This window comes from Budorcas taxicolor, chromosome 16 (genome assembly GCF_023091745.1).
Source record: "Budorcas taxicolor isolate Tak-1 chromosome 16, Takin1.1, whole genome shotgun sequence".
NCBI classification, from domain to species: Eukaryota; Metazoa; Chordata; class Mammalia; order Artiodactyla; family Bovidae; genus Budorcas; species Budorcas taxicolor.
The window spans coordinates 55,774,957-55,793,630 of record NC_068925.1 but is presented as its reverse complement, the minus strand read 5'-3'; positions in this window follow the sequence as shown (position 1 = coordinate 55,793,630).

Here is an 18,674-nt window from a genome sequence, read left to right as displayed (position 1 = left end):
GGGTGCTTGACTCAAAGGCAATCAACCTGCAGATTGGGTAATAGCCTGTGGGAGCCTGGTACAAAATTTTGTTACTGGTTCTTCTTTTGATGACTGGAATGCAAGACAACCAATTAAGTTAACAGTTCAAAGTAGTTCACAGGAAGGGTAGAAGCTGAAAGATGGTTAAGTAAGGTCGTAAGCAGAAGCCATGATATGGCCCAGAGAGGAGTGCAAGTGGCAGGAACTCTGGAAGCAGAGGAGCAGATGACTGATGCTGAACGGTGCAAGATAACCCACCTAGTCATTAAAGGATACTTTATACAGGATGCTAACTAATAGCCTCCTAGCTTCCCAACTTAAATTCTTTGAGGCCTACTGCCAGGGTGAACTAAAGCTAGGTGGTGAGAGAAGTCCTCCCCAAGTACAGGCAATCAAGCTATAAATTTTTTGAGAATTTAAAGATGATGATGATTATAATAATATCAGGCTGCTTGTCATTAGCACCAAGATCTGACACTTCTAAGCAATGTTAGTGATAAAATACTTCTTAGAAAAATCTTAATGTTGGTCTAAATTGTAAACAATTGCTCCAGTCACTGGTGAGTACTAGTATGTAATATATACCTTAGCTCTAGGTTAGCACATTTAACTTATGTGTGTTCTGTGCTTAGTCACTCAGTCGTGTCCAACTCTTTGTGACCCCATGGACTGTAGTTCACCAGGTTCCTCTGTCCATGAAATTCTCCAGACAAGTCTGTCACCATGCCCTTCTCCAGAGGATCTTCCCAACCCAGGGATAAAACCTGGGTCTCCCACATTGCAGGCAGATTCTTTACCATCTAAGCCACCAGCGAAGCTTACTTATCCTTTATTTTTTTTTTTTTAAGAAAGTCCTCTACATAGAAGTTAATTTGAAGAATTCTCCACTGTCCAGTATTTGTAGACCTCGTTTATGTCAATTATAAATTCATTGTGGTTCAAACTATTTTCCAGCACTGTTTCTGTCTCTAACTCCTGAGGTAATAATTCTTGCATTTAAACAACAGGTTTGAAGTAAGCAACAACAGCTCAATGATTATAAAGTTAAAGTAACAGAACTCAAGTTGTGTCATTGTGAGTGACCACTTGGAATTTTTGTTTATAAAATGTATAGGGTATCATGTCATCTGCAAACAGTGATGGTTTTACTTCTTCTTTTCCTGCTTGGATTTCCTTTATTTATTTTTCTTCTCTGATTATTGTGATTAGGACGTTCAAGATTATGTTAAATAAAAAGGATGAGAGTGGACATCATTGTCTTGTTCCTCATCTTAGAGGAATTGTTTTCAGCTTTTCACCATTAAGTATGATCTTTGCTCTGTGTTTGTCATGTTTGGCCTTTATTATGTTGAGATCTGTCTGCTTGCTTTCTGAAAAATTTTTATTGTAAATCGATGTTGAATTTTGTCAAAAGCTTTTCATGTGTCTATTGAGATGATCATATGGTTTTTATTCTTCAATTTGTTAATGTGGTATATCACATTGATTGATTGGTGGATTTTGAAAAATCCTTGTATTCCTGAGGTAAATCCCACATGATCATGGTGTATGATCTTTTTAATATAAAGAAATAAAACTTTAATAAAGAAATAAAATGAATCTAAGTAGGAAAGAAATAAAACAGTTTCTATTTGCAGATGACAGAAACTGTAAATAATAATGAGAAGGAAATGGCAACCCACTCCAGTATTCTTGCCAAAAGAATCCTGTAGACAGAGGAGCCTGGTGGGCTGCTGTCTATGGGGTCACACAGAGTCGGACACAACTGAAGTGACTTAGCATTCATGCATGCATTGGAGAAGGAAATGGCAACCCACTCCAGTATTCTTGCCTGGAGTATCCCAGGGACAGACTAGCCTGGTGGGCTGCCGTCTATGGGGTCGCACAGAGTTAGACATGACTGAAGTGACTTAGCAGCAGTGGCAGCATTAAATAATAAAATCCTAATGATGCCACCAGAAAACTATTAGAGGTAATCAATGAATTTGGTAAAATTGCATAGTTGCATCTCTATACACTAACAATGAAGTACAGAGAGAGGAATTAAGGAAACAATCCCATTTACTGTCACATATAAAAGGATAAAATACATAGAAATGAACCTAAGTAAGGAGGCAAAAGATCTGTACTCTGAAAACTAGAAGACACAGATGAAAGATATTGAAGACAACACAAACAGATGGACAGATATACCATATTCTTGGATTGGAAGAATCAATATTGTTAATACTACTCAAGCAATCCAGAGATTCAATCCAATCCCTATAGAAATGGCAATGTCATTTTTCACAGAACCAGGACAAATAATTAAAATTTTTTTGTATGGAAACACAACCCTAAATAGCCAAAACAATCTGGAGAAAGAACAGAGCTGGAGGAATCACATGTCCTAACTTTAGGCTATATTACAAAGCTACAGTGATCAAACAGTATGGTACTGGCACAAGAACAGACACATATCAATGGAACAGGGTAGAGAGCCCAGAGATAAACTCATACACTTATGGTCAATTGATCTATGACAAAGGCAGTAAGAATATACAATGGGAAAACAATCTCTTCAATATGTGATGCTGGGAAAAGTGAACAGCTACCTGTAAAATAATGAAATTAGAACATTCTCTAATACCATATATAAAAATAAATTCAAAGTAGATTAAAGACCTAAGTGTAAGACTGAATACTATAAACCTCCTAGAAGAAAACATAGGCAGAACACTCTTTAACATGAATTGCAGCACTTTTTTGGATCCATCTCCTGAAGTAAAGGAAATAAAAACAGTTGGGACCTAATTAAACTTAAAAGCTTTTGCACAGCAAAGGAAATTATCAGTAAAATGAAAAGACAGCCTACTGAATGAGAGAAAATATTTGCAAGTGATATGATAAATAAGGGATTAATATCTAGCATATATAAACAGATCATACAACTCAACATCAAAAAAAAAAAAAGAAAGAACCGAATAGACATTTTCCCAAAGAGGAAATACAGATGGCCAACAGGCACATGTAAAAATGTTCAGCATCACTAATCATCAGGAAATGCAAAGCAAAGCCACAATAAGATAACACCTGTGATTTTATTTAATCATGCATTTTAAGCCTTTGACATTTTTGACAAACTTCCCAAAATCAAATTCTAAATGAAGTTTTTGACCGTAAACTAACTTGGGGAATTTATCACAGAGCCCCAGAATATATCAAGAGATTTCTTTTCTTATAAACAGAGAGATATTAAATTAATTAGGCTTACTTGAGATGTTAAATTACATGGGAAGTGTTGTCAAGTAAGACGTGATGTTTGACTTTTGGGGGTTATCAGTTCAGTTCAGTTCAGTCACTCAGTCGTGTCCGACTCTTTCTGACCCCATGAATTGCAGCACGCCAGGCCTCCCTGTCCATCACCATCTCCCGGAGTTCACTCAGACTCAGGTCCATTGAGTCCGTGATGCCATCCAGCCATCTCATCCTGGGTCATCCCCTTCTTCTCCTGCCCCCGATCTCCCCCAGCATCAGAGTCTTTTCCAGTGAGTCAACTCTTCACATGAGGTGTCTGAAGTACTGGAGTTTCAGCTTCAGCATCATTCCTTCCAAAGAAATCCCAGGGCTGATCTCCCTCAGAATGGACTGGTTGGATCTCCTTGCAGTCCAAGGGACTCTCAAGAATCTTCTCCAACACCACAGTTCAAATGCATCAATTCTTCTGTGCTCAGCCTTCTTCACAGTCCAACTCTCACATCCATACATGACTACTGGAAAAGCCATAGCCTTGACTAGATGGACCTTACTCAGACAATTTGGTGTTTAAGAAAAAATGTCTTGCATGACTAAAATAAAGCAATGTAGAAAAGAAGTTTGGCCCTTCATCCTCCTCAAGGGCCCTGGTCTACTTATCACCCTACCTAAGAATAAGCTCTCTCATTACCAAGGCCTTGACTGGAATGTCATGTTTGAGAAGAACATAGACTCAGATCTGACCAGATAGATTTAAGGAAGTAAGGTTGACGTTAAAAAGCCAAAAAAGATCACTTTGAAAATCCATCTTGTATCTTGTTTATATGATTCCCACATCACAGTGAGTGCGGGAGGTCACTACCTGGTAGGGCAGGAACCTCAGAATATTTGGGGGACCTTAGGAAGAGAGGAATTCACCCAAATCAATATTTGTTGTAGGCAAAGTCTTGTGATGACTCCTTTACTTGGCTTACTAGCCTTGAGAAGCTTTTAAAAGTCCAATCTGAGATTGCTTATGAAAAGTTTCAGCAAAGAAAATTCGGAAGACCCTTGGTCCGTGTTGCTGCTCTTGTGTAAGAAATCAGGCTAAATCCAGTGAGATTAGACTTATTTTGCCAAACAGATTTGTCTTACTTTAGACAGAAAAATTATCAGTGCCATAAAAATTGGCACATCTTTTTGGATATTAGATTCTAACCCTGTTCATTGTCTTTGAGGTTTTAGTCCCTACCTGTAAACTGTACTGGTTCCTGAATTCTTCAGATTTCCTCAACACCTGGCTACAACTCTCCAAATTGTTATTTTCACCTTTTTCCCCCAACTTTCTTGTCGAGAGCTGTGTTAGGCATTATTGACAAAATGGAGGCACAGCCCCAACCCCCTCTCCTCATCTCACAGGCACAGTCCTGGGATGAAGGAGTTAGACCTTGTGATTCTGACTTGTTCTTTCCTTTCATTGGTTGAGTTGGCTGGAAAGAATGTTAAGGTGCTTGAGAGAAGCATGAGAAAGCACAAAGCCTTCTGCAGTTGTGCCCAGAAAATAATCTATAAAGTAACCATTGACATTTGTTCAAGGATCTTTACAAAAAATGTCCCGGGATGGGCATGTAGGCCCCAGCTTAAGGCCATGGGAAGGATTGTTATCTGAGATCTGTTTGTGAGGAAAATATTTATGGCAAAAGATATTTGCTGAGTTTCAGTTCAGTTCAGTCGCTCAGTCATGTCCGACTCTTTGCGACCCCATGAATCGCAGCACACCAGGCCTCCCTGTCCATCACCAACTCCCGGAGTTCACTCAGATTCACATCCATCGAGTCAGTGATGCCATCCAGCCATCTCATCCTGGGTCCTCCCCTTCCCCTCTGCCCCCAATCCCTCCCAGCATCAGAGTCTTTTCCAATGAGTCAACTCTTCGCATGAGGTGGCCAAAGTACTGGAGTTTCAGCTTTAGCATCATTCCTTCCAAAGAAATCCCAGGGCTGACCTCCTTCAGAATGGGTTGGTTGGATCTCCTTGCAGTCCAAGGGACTCTCAAGAGTCTTCTCCAACACCACAGTTCAAACGCATCAATTCTTCGGTGCTCAGCCTTCTTCACAGTCCAACTCTCACATCCATACATGACCACTGGAAAAACCATAGCCTTGACTAGATGGACCTTAGTTGGCAAAGTAATGTCTCTGCTTTTGAATATGCTATCTAGGTTGGTCATAACTTTTCTTCCAAGGAGTAAGCGTCTTTTAATTTCATGGCTGCAGTCACCATCTGCAGTGATTTTGGAGCCCCCCAAAATAAAGTCTGACACTGTTGATGGGACCAGATGCCATGATCTTCGCTTTCTGAATGTTGAGCTTTAAGCCAACTTTTTCACTCTCCTCTTTCACTTTTATCAAGAGGCTTTTTAGTTCCTCTTCACTTTCTGCCATAAGGGTGGTGTCATCTGCATATCTGAGGTTATTGATATTTCTCCCGGCAATCCTGATTCCAGCTTGTGTTTCTTCCAGGCCAGCGTTTCTCATGATGTACTCTGCATGGAAGTTCAATAAGCAAGGTGACAATATACCGCCTTGACGTACTCCTTTTCCTATTTGGAACCAGTCTGTCGTTCCATGTCCAGTTCTAACTGTTGCTTCCTGACCTGTATACAGATTTCTCAAGAGGCAGGTCAGGTGGTCTGGTATTCCCATGTCTTGAAGAATTTTCCACAGTTTACTGTGATCCACACAGTCAAAGGCTTTGGCATAGTCAATAAAGCAGAAATAGATGTTTTTCTGGAACTCTCTTGCTTTTTCCATGATCCAGTGGATGTTGGCAATTTGATCTCTGGTTCCTCTGCCTTTTCTAAAGCCAGCTTGAACATTGCTGAGTTTAGGGTTTAGGGATAATTAAGAATAGCTAGAAGCCTTTTTAGGAGATAATGGTCTTAAGATGCTAGGGGCAAAGAGGATTTAGAAAAATCAGAAATAAACTGAGGAATGTAGCATGAGTTAGAATGTAATCATAAGTTAAGTATAGGACACATAAGAGAAAGTAGATAATAGATAGTAAAGGCGATTCTGAGAGAATCGCTGAAGCAAGAACTCTGTTTGAAGAACAACAATGATTTCTGGAGACAGTAAATCCAGGTGGGGGAGATTGAAAATAATGCTGACATAATGCTTTTGTCAAGGTATAAAAGAGAACGTGAAGCTTGAAATAAACATGTAGTTCCGTACTGTGTGTCCGAGGCTACATCATCGTCTGCTGACACCGCTCACCCCTTCAGGCTGATTTCCTGGCTGCTGGAGCTGGACTCTGGCACTTTCTGACTTGGAATCAATAAGTGCTCTTTTCCCAGAGCACTGCAAACTAGGTGAATTGGTTATAAATTTAAGAGAAATCACTTCAACAGATGTGATGTATGGACATCCTTCATGCCTGCTGCTTTGGGGTCACTCAGAAAGTTTACCAGAACATCCAACACCAACTTAGTCATGCCAGGAAATTCATGAAAAATTGTCACTGCCATCCTTACTTTGAAGAAAAGATGGGGATTACTGAAAGAAACCCCATATCTAGATATATTCTCTAATGCTTGGTCTCCAGACCAAAAAAATTGGTTTGTAAGTTTTCTCCTATCATTAAACTTTGTTTTTAAAATTTCTATAGGAATACCTTTTATTCAGTACCTGATTGCTTGCACCACACACAGAGGCCATGTTTAGGTGGAAACCTGCAACATTGCCTCCTTAGATGAAACACAATTTTTTAACTGGACTGACCTATTCATAAGAGACTGAAATAAGATATAGGACATTGTAATTAGATATATTCTTTTCTGCTTTTTCCAATTTATGTGGTTTTTTTTTTCACCCTTTGACTTGATCTCTTATGTCACAATATCTAACTCAAATCTTTCTGCAGCTTCAAACTCAGCCTTAATACATGAAACTTCCTGAAGATAAAGTTTCAGATGAGAAATGGAAGAAAATCAGAATGTCACCTCAAAATATGTTTCTTTGACATGAAAATTATTTGAGCTGAAGGCAATTAAGAAGCATCAAAGCCAGATAAAGCTGCTCCTTTCTTCCTAAAGGCAATATGTAAATTCTCCTTTTGCTGGAGACAGACTCTTATCAACTCAGAGATGGCACCACAGAAATCTGCAAGCAAATGTAACTCCATTAGTTTCCTCACATATATTTACCTTCCTTTGGCTTGCCACTCTTGGAAGCCTAAAACCACTGTCCTCTGTTCTGCCATTTCTGTTCAAATTTATTGCTCCTTGTTGAAAGTGCTACATAAGTCACACCTCTAAGCAAGTATCTATCCATCCTCAGGGCAGCCTGATGCCTCAGAGAGGCTGACGTCACCTTCAGCTCCAGAGATAGTCCTAATTGGTCCAAGACAATCAGTATCAGCGTTACGTGGGGACATACAAGAAATACAGATCATCATGCTCCATGCCAGACCTACTGAATCAGAAACTGGGGATGGGACCCTGTGATATGTGTTTAAATAAATCTTCCAGGGGATTCTGATGCTACAGACTAAAACAAAACCTTGTTATTTATTGGAATTGGTCCAGGAATAGACATTTGATCTAGCTCTTTCTAATGAGACATGACATCTGCTAGGAGAGCTTCTGAAAAAGATATCCTTTCTCTGAAGTGAAAATCAAAGGGAGTCATCTTTTCATCTTCCTCTGAGAATTGTGCCTGGATGCTTAGAAATACTGCTGTCATATTCCTACAAGACTAGCAATGACATAACACCAAGAATGGCACAGCAGAGACATGGAAAAAAGTCTGGATTCTTAATAACATCATTGAACTGCAGCCTGTCCCAAAACTTAGTCTAAGGCTATGGTTTTTCCTGTGGTCATGTATGGATGTGAGAGTTGGACTGTGAAGAAGGCTGAGCACCGAAGAACTGATGCATTTGAACTGTGGTGTTGGAGAAGATTCTTGAGAGTCCCTTGGACTGCAAGGAGATCCAACCAGTCCATTCTGAGGGAGATCAGCCCTGGGATTTCTTTGGAAGGAATGATGCTAAAGCTGAAACTCCAGTACTTTGGCCACCTCATGTGAAGAGTTGACTCATTGGAAAAGACTCTGATGCTGGGAGAGATTGGGGGCAGGAGGAGAAGGGGAGGACCCAGGATGAGATGGCTGGATGGCATCACGGACTCAATGGACGTGAGTCTGAGTGAACTCCGGGAGATGGTGATGGACAGGGAGGCCTGGCGTACTGCAATTCATGGGGTCACAAAGAGTCGGACACGACTGAGTGACTGAACTGAACTGAACTGAGACTTCTGGCTGAGTCAAGAAATGCTCATGTGGTTAAAAATAATTTGAATAACGGTTTCAGTTGGTTGCTGTCCAAAGTATCCTATAGTGTGGTAAATTAGATTTGTTGATATTTTATTTTGGATTTTAAAATTTATATTCCTTGGTGAAAATGACCCAAGATTTATTTTATTTTTGCTAGCATTGTTAGTTTTTATTTATCATTTTTTATTATTTGTTTGGTTGCACCATGTCTTCATTGCTATGTGAGGGCTTTCCCTAGTTATGGTGAGCAGGGTCTACTCTTTGTTAGGGTGCACAGGGTTCTCACTGTGGTGGCTTCTCTTGTTGCCAAGCATAGGCTCCAGGCCCATGGGTTTCAGTAGTTGCAGCATACAGGCTCAATAGTTCTGGCTCTTGGGCTCTAGTGTGTGGGCTTAGTAGCTCCAAGGCATTTGAAATCTTCCCGGACCAGGGATTGAACCATGTCCCCTGCGTGGGTAGGCAGATTCTTACCCACTCTGCCAGCAGGGAAGTCCACATAGTTACTTTTTAGAGTCAGGATAAACTTCTTTAAAAAGTAAATTGGGAAGCTTGTCATAGTGTTTATTATCTGAATGATTTAAATAACTCAGAAATTATCTGTTCTTTAAAATATATTGGACTCTCTGGTAAAACAGTCTCAACTAGTGCTTTTTTGAAGTTAGAACTTTTGCTACATTTTTAAGTTCTCTAATTATTAGGCTAATTTTCACTCTTAAAGAGTGAATATTAGTTATTTATATCTTTCTAAAATATGTCTATTTCATGTGAAAGTACATGAAAGTGAAAGTGAATTTGCTCAGTCGTGTCTGACTCTTTGTGACCCCGTGGACTGTAGCCCACCAGTGAATCTCCTCCATCCATGGGATTCTAATTTATTGGCATATGTTGGAAATTTTATAATTTTGGTCCATTTTTGGGTATATTCACTTTCTCACTGTAAATATTTTTATTTCCTCTTCCTTTTTTCTTGGTTCTGCTAACTAATGGTTTTTATGTTGTAGTATTTAACAACAAAACAAAATTACAGTTTTATTAGGTTTATGCGGTTTTCCTATGCTTGCCAGTTCATTAATTTCTACTTTTACTTAGTTTCCCCTATTCTCTGTTGGTTTTAGTTTGATCTTTTATTGTTGTTCAGTCACTCAGTCATGTCTGAGTCTTTGCGACCCCATGGACTGAAGCATGCCAGGCTTCCCTGTTCTTTATCATCTCCCGGAGCTTGCTCAAACTCATGTCATTGAATCAGTGATGCCATCCAACTGTCTCGTCCTCTGTCGTCCCCTTCTCCTCCTGCCTTCAGTCTTTCCCAGCATCAGGGTCTTTTCTAATGAGCTGGCTCTTTGCATCAGTTGGCCAAAGTATTGAAGATTCAACTTCAGCATTAGTCCTTCCAATGAATATTCAGGATTGATTTCCTTTAGGATCGAGTGGTTTGATCTCCTTATTGTCTAAGGGACTCTCAAGAGTCTTCTCCAATACCACAATTCAAAAACATCAGTTCTTCAGTGCTCAACCTTCTTTATGGTCCAATTCTCACATCCGTACATGTGTACAGGAAAACCATAGCTTTGACTATATGGACCTTTGTCAACAAAGTAATGTCTCTGCTTTTTAGTATGCTGTCTACATTGGTCACAGATTTTCTTCCAAGGAACAAGTGTCTTAATTTCATAGCTGCAGTCACCATCGGCAGTGATTTTGGAGCCCAAGAAAATAAAATCTGTCACTGTTTCCATTGTTTCCCCATCTATTTGCCACGAAGTGATGGGATCAGATGCCATGATCTTCGTTTTTTGAATGTGAGTTTTAAGCCAGCTTTTCACTCTCCTCTTTCACTTTCATCAGGAGGCTCTTTAGTTCCTCTTCACTTTCTGCCATAAGGGTGGTGTCGTCTGCATATCTGAGTTTCTTGATATTTCTCCCAGCAATCTTGATTCCAGCTTGTGCTTCATCCAGCCTGGCATTTCTCATGATATGCTCTTTGTGATCCCCTGGAGTATGCAGTCCATGGAATTCTCCAGACCAGAATACTGGAGTGAGTAGCCTTTCCCTTCTCCAGGGGATCTTCCCAACCCCAGGAATCAAACCCAGGTCTCCCACATTGCAGGCGGATTCTTTACCAGCTGGGCCACAAGGGAAGCCCAAGAATACTGGAATGGGTAGCCTATCTCTTCTCCAATGGATCTTTCCGACCCAGGAATCAAACTGGGGTCTCTTGCATTGCAGGCATATTCTTTACCAACTGAACTATCAGGGAAGCCCTGGTGTACTCTGCATATAAGTTAAATAAGCAAGGTGACAATATACAGTCTTGACATACTCCTTTCCCAGTTTGGAACCAGTCCATTGTTTCATGTCCAGTTCTAACTGGTGCTTCTTGACCTGCATACAGGTTTTGCTGTAGGCAGGTAAGGTGGTTGGGTATTCCCATCTCTTTAAGAATTTTCCACAGTTTGTTGTGATCCACACAGTCAAAGGCTTTAGTGTAGTCAATGAAGCAGAAGTATATATTTTCCTGAAATTCTCTTGCTTTTTCTGTGATCCAGTGGATGTTGGCAAGTTGATCTCTGGTTCCTCTGCCTTTTCTAAATCCAGCTTGTACATCTAGAAGTTCTCAGTTCATGTACTGTTGAAGCTGAGTTTGGAGAATTTTGAGCATTACTTTGTTAGTGTGTGAGATGAGTGCAATTGTGCAGTAGTTTGAACATTCTTTGGCATCACCTATCTTTGAGATTGGAATGAAAACTGACATTTCCAGTCCTTTGGCCACTGCTGAGTTTTTCAAATTTGTTGGCATATTTAGTGCAGCACTTTAACAGCTTCATCTTTTAGGATTCGAAATTGCTCCACTGAAATTCCATCAGCTCCACTCCTTTGTTCGTGGTGATGCTTCCTAAGGCGCACTTGACTTCAGGTGGCACTCCAGGATTTCTGGTTCCAGGTAAGTGGTCTCACACCATCGTGGTTATCTGGGTCATTAAGATCTTTTCTAATTCTTCTTTGTATTCCTTCTGTGTGTTCGTTTATTAGTTTCTTGATTTGAATGCTTAAGTCATTTAGTTTGTCTTCAGTATGTTAAGAAGATGACTAAAAATTCTGAATGTTTTCATCCGTTAAGGCTTTGGTGGGATCAGATGAATTTTGAAATGTAGTGTTTTTTTTTTTTTTTTTTAATTCCTAAACATTCTGTATTTTAGTTTTGACTTCTGCTTTAACCCAAGAGTTATCTAGGAAACAGTTTTGTATGGTTCATGAGGTTAGATTGAGTTTGCTGCCTTTTTCTTGTGAATTTCTTCTTTTCTTGCAATATGAACTGTACCTTTTGAAGCATATTAAGATTTTATTTGCAGCCTTCAGTTCAGTTCCGTTCAGTTCAGTTGCGCAGTCATGTCCGACTCTTTGCAACCCCATGAATTGCATCAGCCAGGCCTCCCTGTCCATCACCAACTCCAGGAGTTCAGCCTAGACCTTGGTAAACATTTATTAATGCTGAATGGCTGTTTAAGAAGATTGGATAGCCTCTGTTTACTGGAGAAGGAAATAAATGGCAACCCGCTCCAGTATTCTTGCCTGGAGAATTCTCTGGATGGAGGAGCCTGGTGGCCTACAGTCCATGGGGTCGTAAAGAGTTGGATGTGACTGAGTGCACATGCACACAGGTTCCTTTTTAAAGGATATGAGAGATATTTGCATGTGTGCATCTGTCTTTCTCTCTGTCCATCAATCTATGCTTGTTTCCCCACTTCTCCTTATCTCTTAAAGCTTATGTATGATTTCCCTTTCTACATTTATCAATCTCTGCTTCTCCCCTGCTCATTCTGTTAGCATGCAAACATGCCCTAATACAGTTCTCTCTAATAGGAATATAAAGTGAGCCATGTATGTATTTAAAATTTTATGATAGCCGCCTTAAAAAAGTGAAAAGATGGATATTTCCTATGGTCCAGTGGATAAGAATCCGCCTGCCAATGCAGGGGACATGGGTTTGATCCCTCGTCCTGGAAGATCCCACATGCCACAGGACGACTAACCCCGTGCACCACAACTACTGAGCCCTCAGACCTAGGGCCAGTGCTCCACAACACAAGAAGCCACCACAGTGAGAAGCCTGAGCACCACAACTAGAAAGTAGCCCCTCCCCCCTCGCTATAACTAGAGAAAGCCCACACGGGGCAATGAAGACTCAGCACAGCCAAAAATTAAAATATATAAATAAAATAAAAATTCTACCACAAGAAGTGAAAAGAAGAAAAACTAATTGTAATACATTTTATTTAACACATTATATACAAAATTTACCATTTTAACATGCAACTAATATAAAAATCATTAACAAGATATTTAATACTTTTTTTGTACTGAGTTTTAAAAACTTGGTTCATTGTTTATACCTGTAGCACATCTCAATTTGCACTAGTCACATTTCAGGTGCTCAGGAACTACCTGTGACTAGAGGCTCCCATATTGGACAGCTCAGTTTAAAAGTCCTACCTAACCCACCATTTCCTCTTGCTACAACTCAACTTCTCTGCTCCTAACTCTTTTCCTCTGTTCATTTAAACTCATCTTGTTAAATCCAGTGGAATTGGTATTTGACAGAATTGAGTGCTTTGGTGGCAAACCCTTCTCACTCTACCTCCATAACCCCAGCTTCTCCTGATTTTTTTTCCTCCTCTCTCACTGGCTAATATGTCTCCTTTACTGGCACCTCATCCCTTCTCTGATTTCTATAAGTGTTCGAGCTTCTCAGAGCACACTTGTTGCCCTTTTATCTAAGTACAGTTTCTCTGTAAGTGATGTCATCTAGTCCTGGGACCTGAAATAGCATCTACCTGCTGATGATGCCCATTTATATTCAGCCAGCCTCAAGCTTTGCATTGCTGTCTGCCATTTGACACCTTGACCTCTGTCATAGATATATGGAATATGCCCAAAATGTAATTCTTAATTCCCTACCTCCCCCACCAAACAAAACTCATTTGATACAAGACTGAACATCCCCAGTTTTCTCCCTTCTCTCTTAGGAGAACATCATTCTGAGCCCTCCTTTTACTCATTTCCGAAAGGACTCAAAATCAAGTACAAGCGCTTCTGCCTCTAAGTATATCTTGTAATTACTTACCTTCTTCCGTCTTTCCTCCTAGTGTTTATGTGCAGGTGTTCCAATTGCGCATTCATTTTCCTTTAGCTCCACATCTACCTTTCCTCATCCTGCTGTATGATCCTGGATCTGTACTCTTGCAAGCTACAGTTTTTCTCTGCCAGATGTTGGGTTTAACCAACTGGGGATGAAGGGTGTGCTGGTGGGATTCTCCAAACTGGAGAATGAAGGACTCATCTTGATTTTTTTCTCCACGTGACAGTGAATGAATCAGGCCACAGCTGGCCTTGGCAGTATCCTTTCTGGTGGTGAATTGCTCCCATGGCTCCAGCTAGTGAGTGTCATCTAGAAGGTTTCCTCTTCATCCAAGTGGTGAGTGACGTGTTTCTGTAGTAGCTGAGCCATCTCCTTAGAGACCCAAATCTTAGCCTGGAGCAGCTTTTCTCTACATTTTGAAGTTTCCTCCTTATTTATCCTTCCCTCAGCTCTGAGAATAATAGCTGTATTCTGTGGTTGCCATTTCTATTCCCATAAAATTCTCTTACACTCTTTTAGTAGCTAACCACCTTTTCACCAAGTGAATAATTCATTGTATTATGCTTTCCCTGGTTGAATTGCTGCAGTTTCTGCATCTTAACTGAACCCTGACTGAAATAGAAATTGGTATTAGGATTAGTCCGAGGAGAAACTCTTTTGAAGATTGTTTCTGTGGTTGGGTTGGTCTGAGCCCCTCGCCAAGGGGAAATGTGATGCTACTTATACATGACACTCGGTGGCATCACAATCAAATAGCCACATGTAGTTGATGGTGATGAAACACATATGCTTTGGGGGCCCAAGTGGCTGCTCCACCTGTTACAGAAGCAGCGATCACTGCAAGGACCTTGCTGCAAATTGGCTATTACTGAGTACAGTGGAGTGCTTACAGAAAGAAAGTGAAAATCTCAGGATCTTAAACTCTTAAACAACTTAAACAACTTCATTTCTTGGCCTGAGAACCAGAGAGTTTCCACAGCAACCCTAAAAGGATCTTTTATTTCTTATAGTCACAGGCATGATATTATTGAAAATCAAATGCAAAATTTGATTGTGCAGATTGCAGAATTACGTCAGTTTAGTTCACAGCCTTGCAAGGTGTTCCATGGGAAAGTAGGTCATTGATAAGGAAGGAATGAGGTCCCAAAACTTGAAAGGAGGAGTTCTGGTTGAACTTGAAACTTGAGAATCTTGAGTCACTCTTAGTCTCCCTTGCCTGCACCTCTGTATCTGAGGAGTCTTTTTCTCCCTCGAAAACCCTACAGTTACCTCACCTGGAGCAGATAGCTTACAAAAGAGAAGATGCCCATCCTCCTTAAAACCTAGCCAAGGGATTTCCGTGGTGGTACAGTGGTTGAGACTTCTTTCAATGCAGGAGGTACAGCTGTGATCCCTAGTTGGGGTGATAAGATCCCACATGCCTCATGGCCAAAAAACCAAAGCATAAGAAAAGAAGCAACAAATTCAATAAAGATGTTTTAAAAAGCTTTAAAAAACCTACCCCAATAGGGTTACATTTCAGCATGTTCTAGTGGCCTGGAGGTGGGCAGGTCTCTGCATATAACTGGTGCTGAGTGCAGATTCCCAGATTCGCTCCTTCTTCCAGGAATCACTATTTGCTCGGTAGAGTGAATATGGATCAAATAACCTCAATAAATAGTAGGTTCCAGATTCTCAGCCAGTGTGTTTTAAAACCAAGATTTTGAAAACTAAATTTGAGAGGTACTTTTCAGGCTCTTGAATAGAAGAATTCTCCTTAAATATATCTGTGGTAACTATTGTTCAATTCTGGACCTATCAGCATTGTCTCTGATGGCTTTCAGACCACATGGGTGATACTTAGGTGGCATGTAAATATTGGGTGGGAGAAATGGGGCATTTCACAGAGGCAGTTTCTCTTTGAGATTGGTTCTCCTGAGCTTTCTGGGCACTGTGTTATCTTTAGCATATGTCTGGGATTTAGTTGTTGAAATAAAAGATCTCTGTGTTCCTAGGAGAAGGAATGTAGTCCATAGATACTGATCTCAAATGTCTCTGAAGTAAATTCTTTCATTTTCAGGAAGCCAGACAATTAAGTTTATATATACAAAGTATTTACATATATTATCCAGTCAGTGACACTGTTTCCCAAGGGTCTCTATGGGCAAATAGGCTTATTTTGCAATTAACAATAAAACCTTTTGTGAAATTTTCGTAGATTGGAAGCCCAGAATTTCATCTTATACCTTTGGTTTATTTTTTTTGTATATGCACTAGGTGTGAAGTCAGTTCTTATAAATAGGCAATCAGCCTTCATTTCCATCTCATGTTAGTTGAGAGTACAGTTCCACTGGAAACCAAATTGTGGGTTCAGACCTAATAGGCATCTGTTGCTCTTTTGCATTCTGGGATCAACATCCTGGTGATAAAGGGAGGTGGGTAAGATATATGGCTGATTCATATCCAATAGAGGATAAACAATAGGAAGTACATATTTCTGATTGGAGGAACTTGGAAGGAATATCACTGGTGTTATCTTTTTATATAAAGGCACATGTGCTTAATATTTAAAGAGTTAAACCTATTTATAAGTTAACATATTCATGTATTTTGTTTCTCTCTCATTTTTCATGAATGTTCATTCATTCATTCATTGAATAAGCATTTCCCTCTCTAAGTGCAAGGCACTGTACAAGGTATTGGTATATGGCCTCAGTGAACTTATAGGGTAATGTTCTCCGTCCTTATTTCTTCTCTACTTTTTCATCCCTTTGTCATTCTCTTTCCCCTAAACATTTCTTCTTTCCCATCCCTTTTGCCCTTTTCATTATTATTCAAGTATATGACAAAAAAATGTATATGTGTGTGTGTGTGTGTGTGTGTGTATTTTGCTTAAAGAAACAACTCAAATCATGAGCGTTTAAGTAGTTCTTATAGCAGTGATGGGCTTTACTCTCAGGGTTTACCTTGTTACCAACAATACCTGCTGGTGGGATAGTTGGGGACTTGGGATAACACAAGCAATGAGATCCTTACCTTACTGAGATCAGTTCCATGATGATGAATGCTAACCTCTAACCACCTGCTCTTTCAAAGTCTATCTTTATCCTCCTCCAGCATAAGTACAACCCCTATTTCCCTTAGAAACAATTTGAGTTTTAGGGGATTATCTGCCTAGCTACCTTGCCCATATGGAGCCTAGAAACTTTAGTCACACAGAGGCATGTCACCCAGTGAAAAGAGTTTGGAATTGCTCTGTAAACACAGTCTGTGAAAACATAAAGGTGTATGCTTACTCGTCATCAAGAATGGACTGTGTAGAAATCTGGCTTTGTGTCTTCTCATGGTTGCATACTACAGGATCAACTTTAATTGCACAATAAATCTCTTGTGATTACTTAATAGATATTTACTGATCGCAATGAATAAAAACTAAGAATCTGAGCTGGTTATTTCAGTGGTCATGGGGACAGATTCTGTGAGAACAAACCTTTCTACCTTCCCTTCCAAGCTAGAGTTTGTTTTTGTACTTCAGCTTTGGGTCCTTAGTTGGAGCCAGAAACTGTGGGTCAAAGGATTATATAACCACTGAAAATAAATAAGGCCAGAGATGGGAGCTACACATACTGCAGTCTTTTTCTTTTTCTTTTTTTTACTTATTTGTCTTTATTTGACATAGTTGCAGCATGTGGGAACTAGTTCCCTGACCAGGGATCAAACACAAGTCCCCTGCATTGGGAGCCTGGAGTCTTATCCCCTGGACCACCAGGAAAGTCCCACCTCAGACTGTTTTATAGCAGGTGTTTAGTGAAGGCATAATATATAAATTATTTGGGTCCATACTTATTCTGAAGAGGAGGTAGTGCTTCCCTGGAAGAAGGGGCAAATCTGAGAACCTGCACTCAGCACCAGTTATACCCAGAGAAGCGCTACCACTTCCAGGCTCCCAGGACATTGCAGAAATGTAGCCTTTGTTATGAGTCGAATGAAAATAGGGGATGTTTGGGGTAGGTTTTAAGGAGGATGGTCATCCTCTCTTTTGTGAGGTTTCTGCTCCAGATGAGGTAATTGTAGGGTTTTTGTGTACTGGGGAAGGTTCCTTAAATACAGAAGAGCAAGCTAGCTACGTGTTGCTTTCTTTTTTTGTGTGCTGAGGTATAATTGACACATAACATTAAATCTAGTCACCACAAAAAATCTAGTTAACATTGTCACTGGACATAGAGAATTTTTTTGTTCTGCTGAGACTGCAAGCTACTTTTTGTCCCTAAAATTTTATTAGTTTTAGATTTTTCATTTAGGTCTGTGAGTTGATTTTGTATAAGATAGGGGGTATTGGTCATGGTCTGTCTTTCTTACATATGTATATAGATGTATATATATATATATGTATAATACATATATTATTAGCTTCTAAATGTCTAAATGCTCCATCATCATTTGTCAAAAATAGCATAATTTCTCTGTTGAACTGTTTTGTAACTTTGTTAACCCACTGACCATAAATAAACGGGTTTATTTCCAGACTCTCAATTCTATTTCATTTATCTATATTCCCATCTTTTAATTTCATGGCTACAGTCACTGTCTGCAGTGATTTTGGAGCTCAAGAAAATAAAATTTGTTGCTGTTTTCACTTTTTTCCCCCTCTGTCATGATCCTCGGCTTTTGAATGTTGAGCTTTAAGCCAGCTTTTTCACTCTCATCTTTCACCCTCGTCAAAAGGCTTTTAAGATCCTCTTAAAAGTGATTCATCTGCATTAAAGTGATATCATCTGCATATCTGAGGTTGTTGATATTTCTTGTGGCAATGCTGATTTCAGCGTTGCCTCATCCTTGCATTTTACTGATGTACTCATACAAGCATGGTGACAATATACAGCCTTGACATACTCCCTTCCAAATTTTGAACCAGTCCATTGTTACATATCTCGTTCTTACTGTTGCTTCTACCTGCATGGAAGTTTCTTAGGAGACCTGTAACGTGGTTG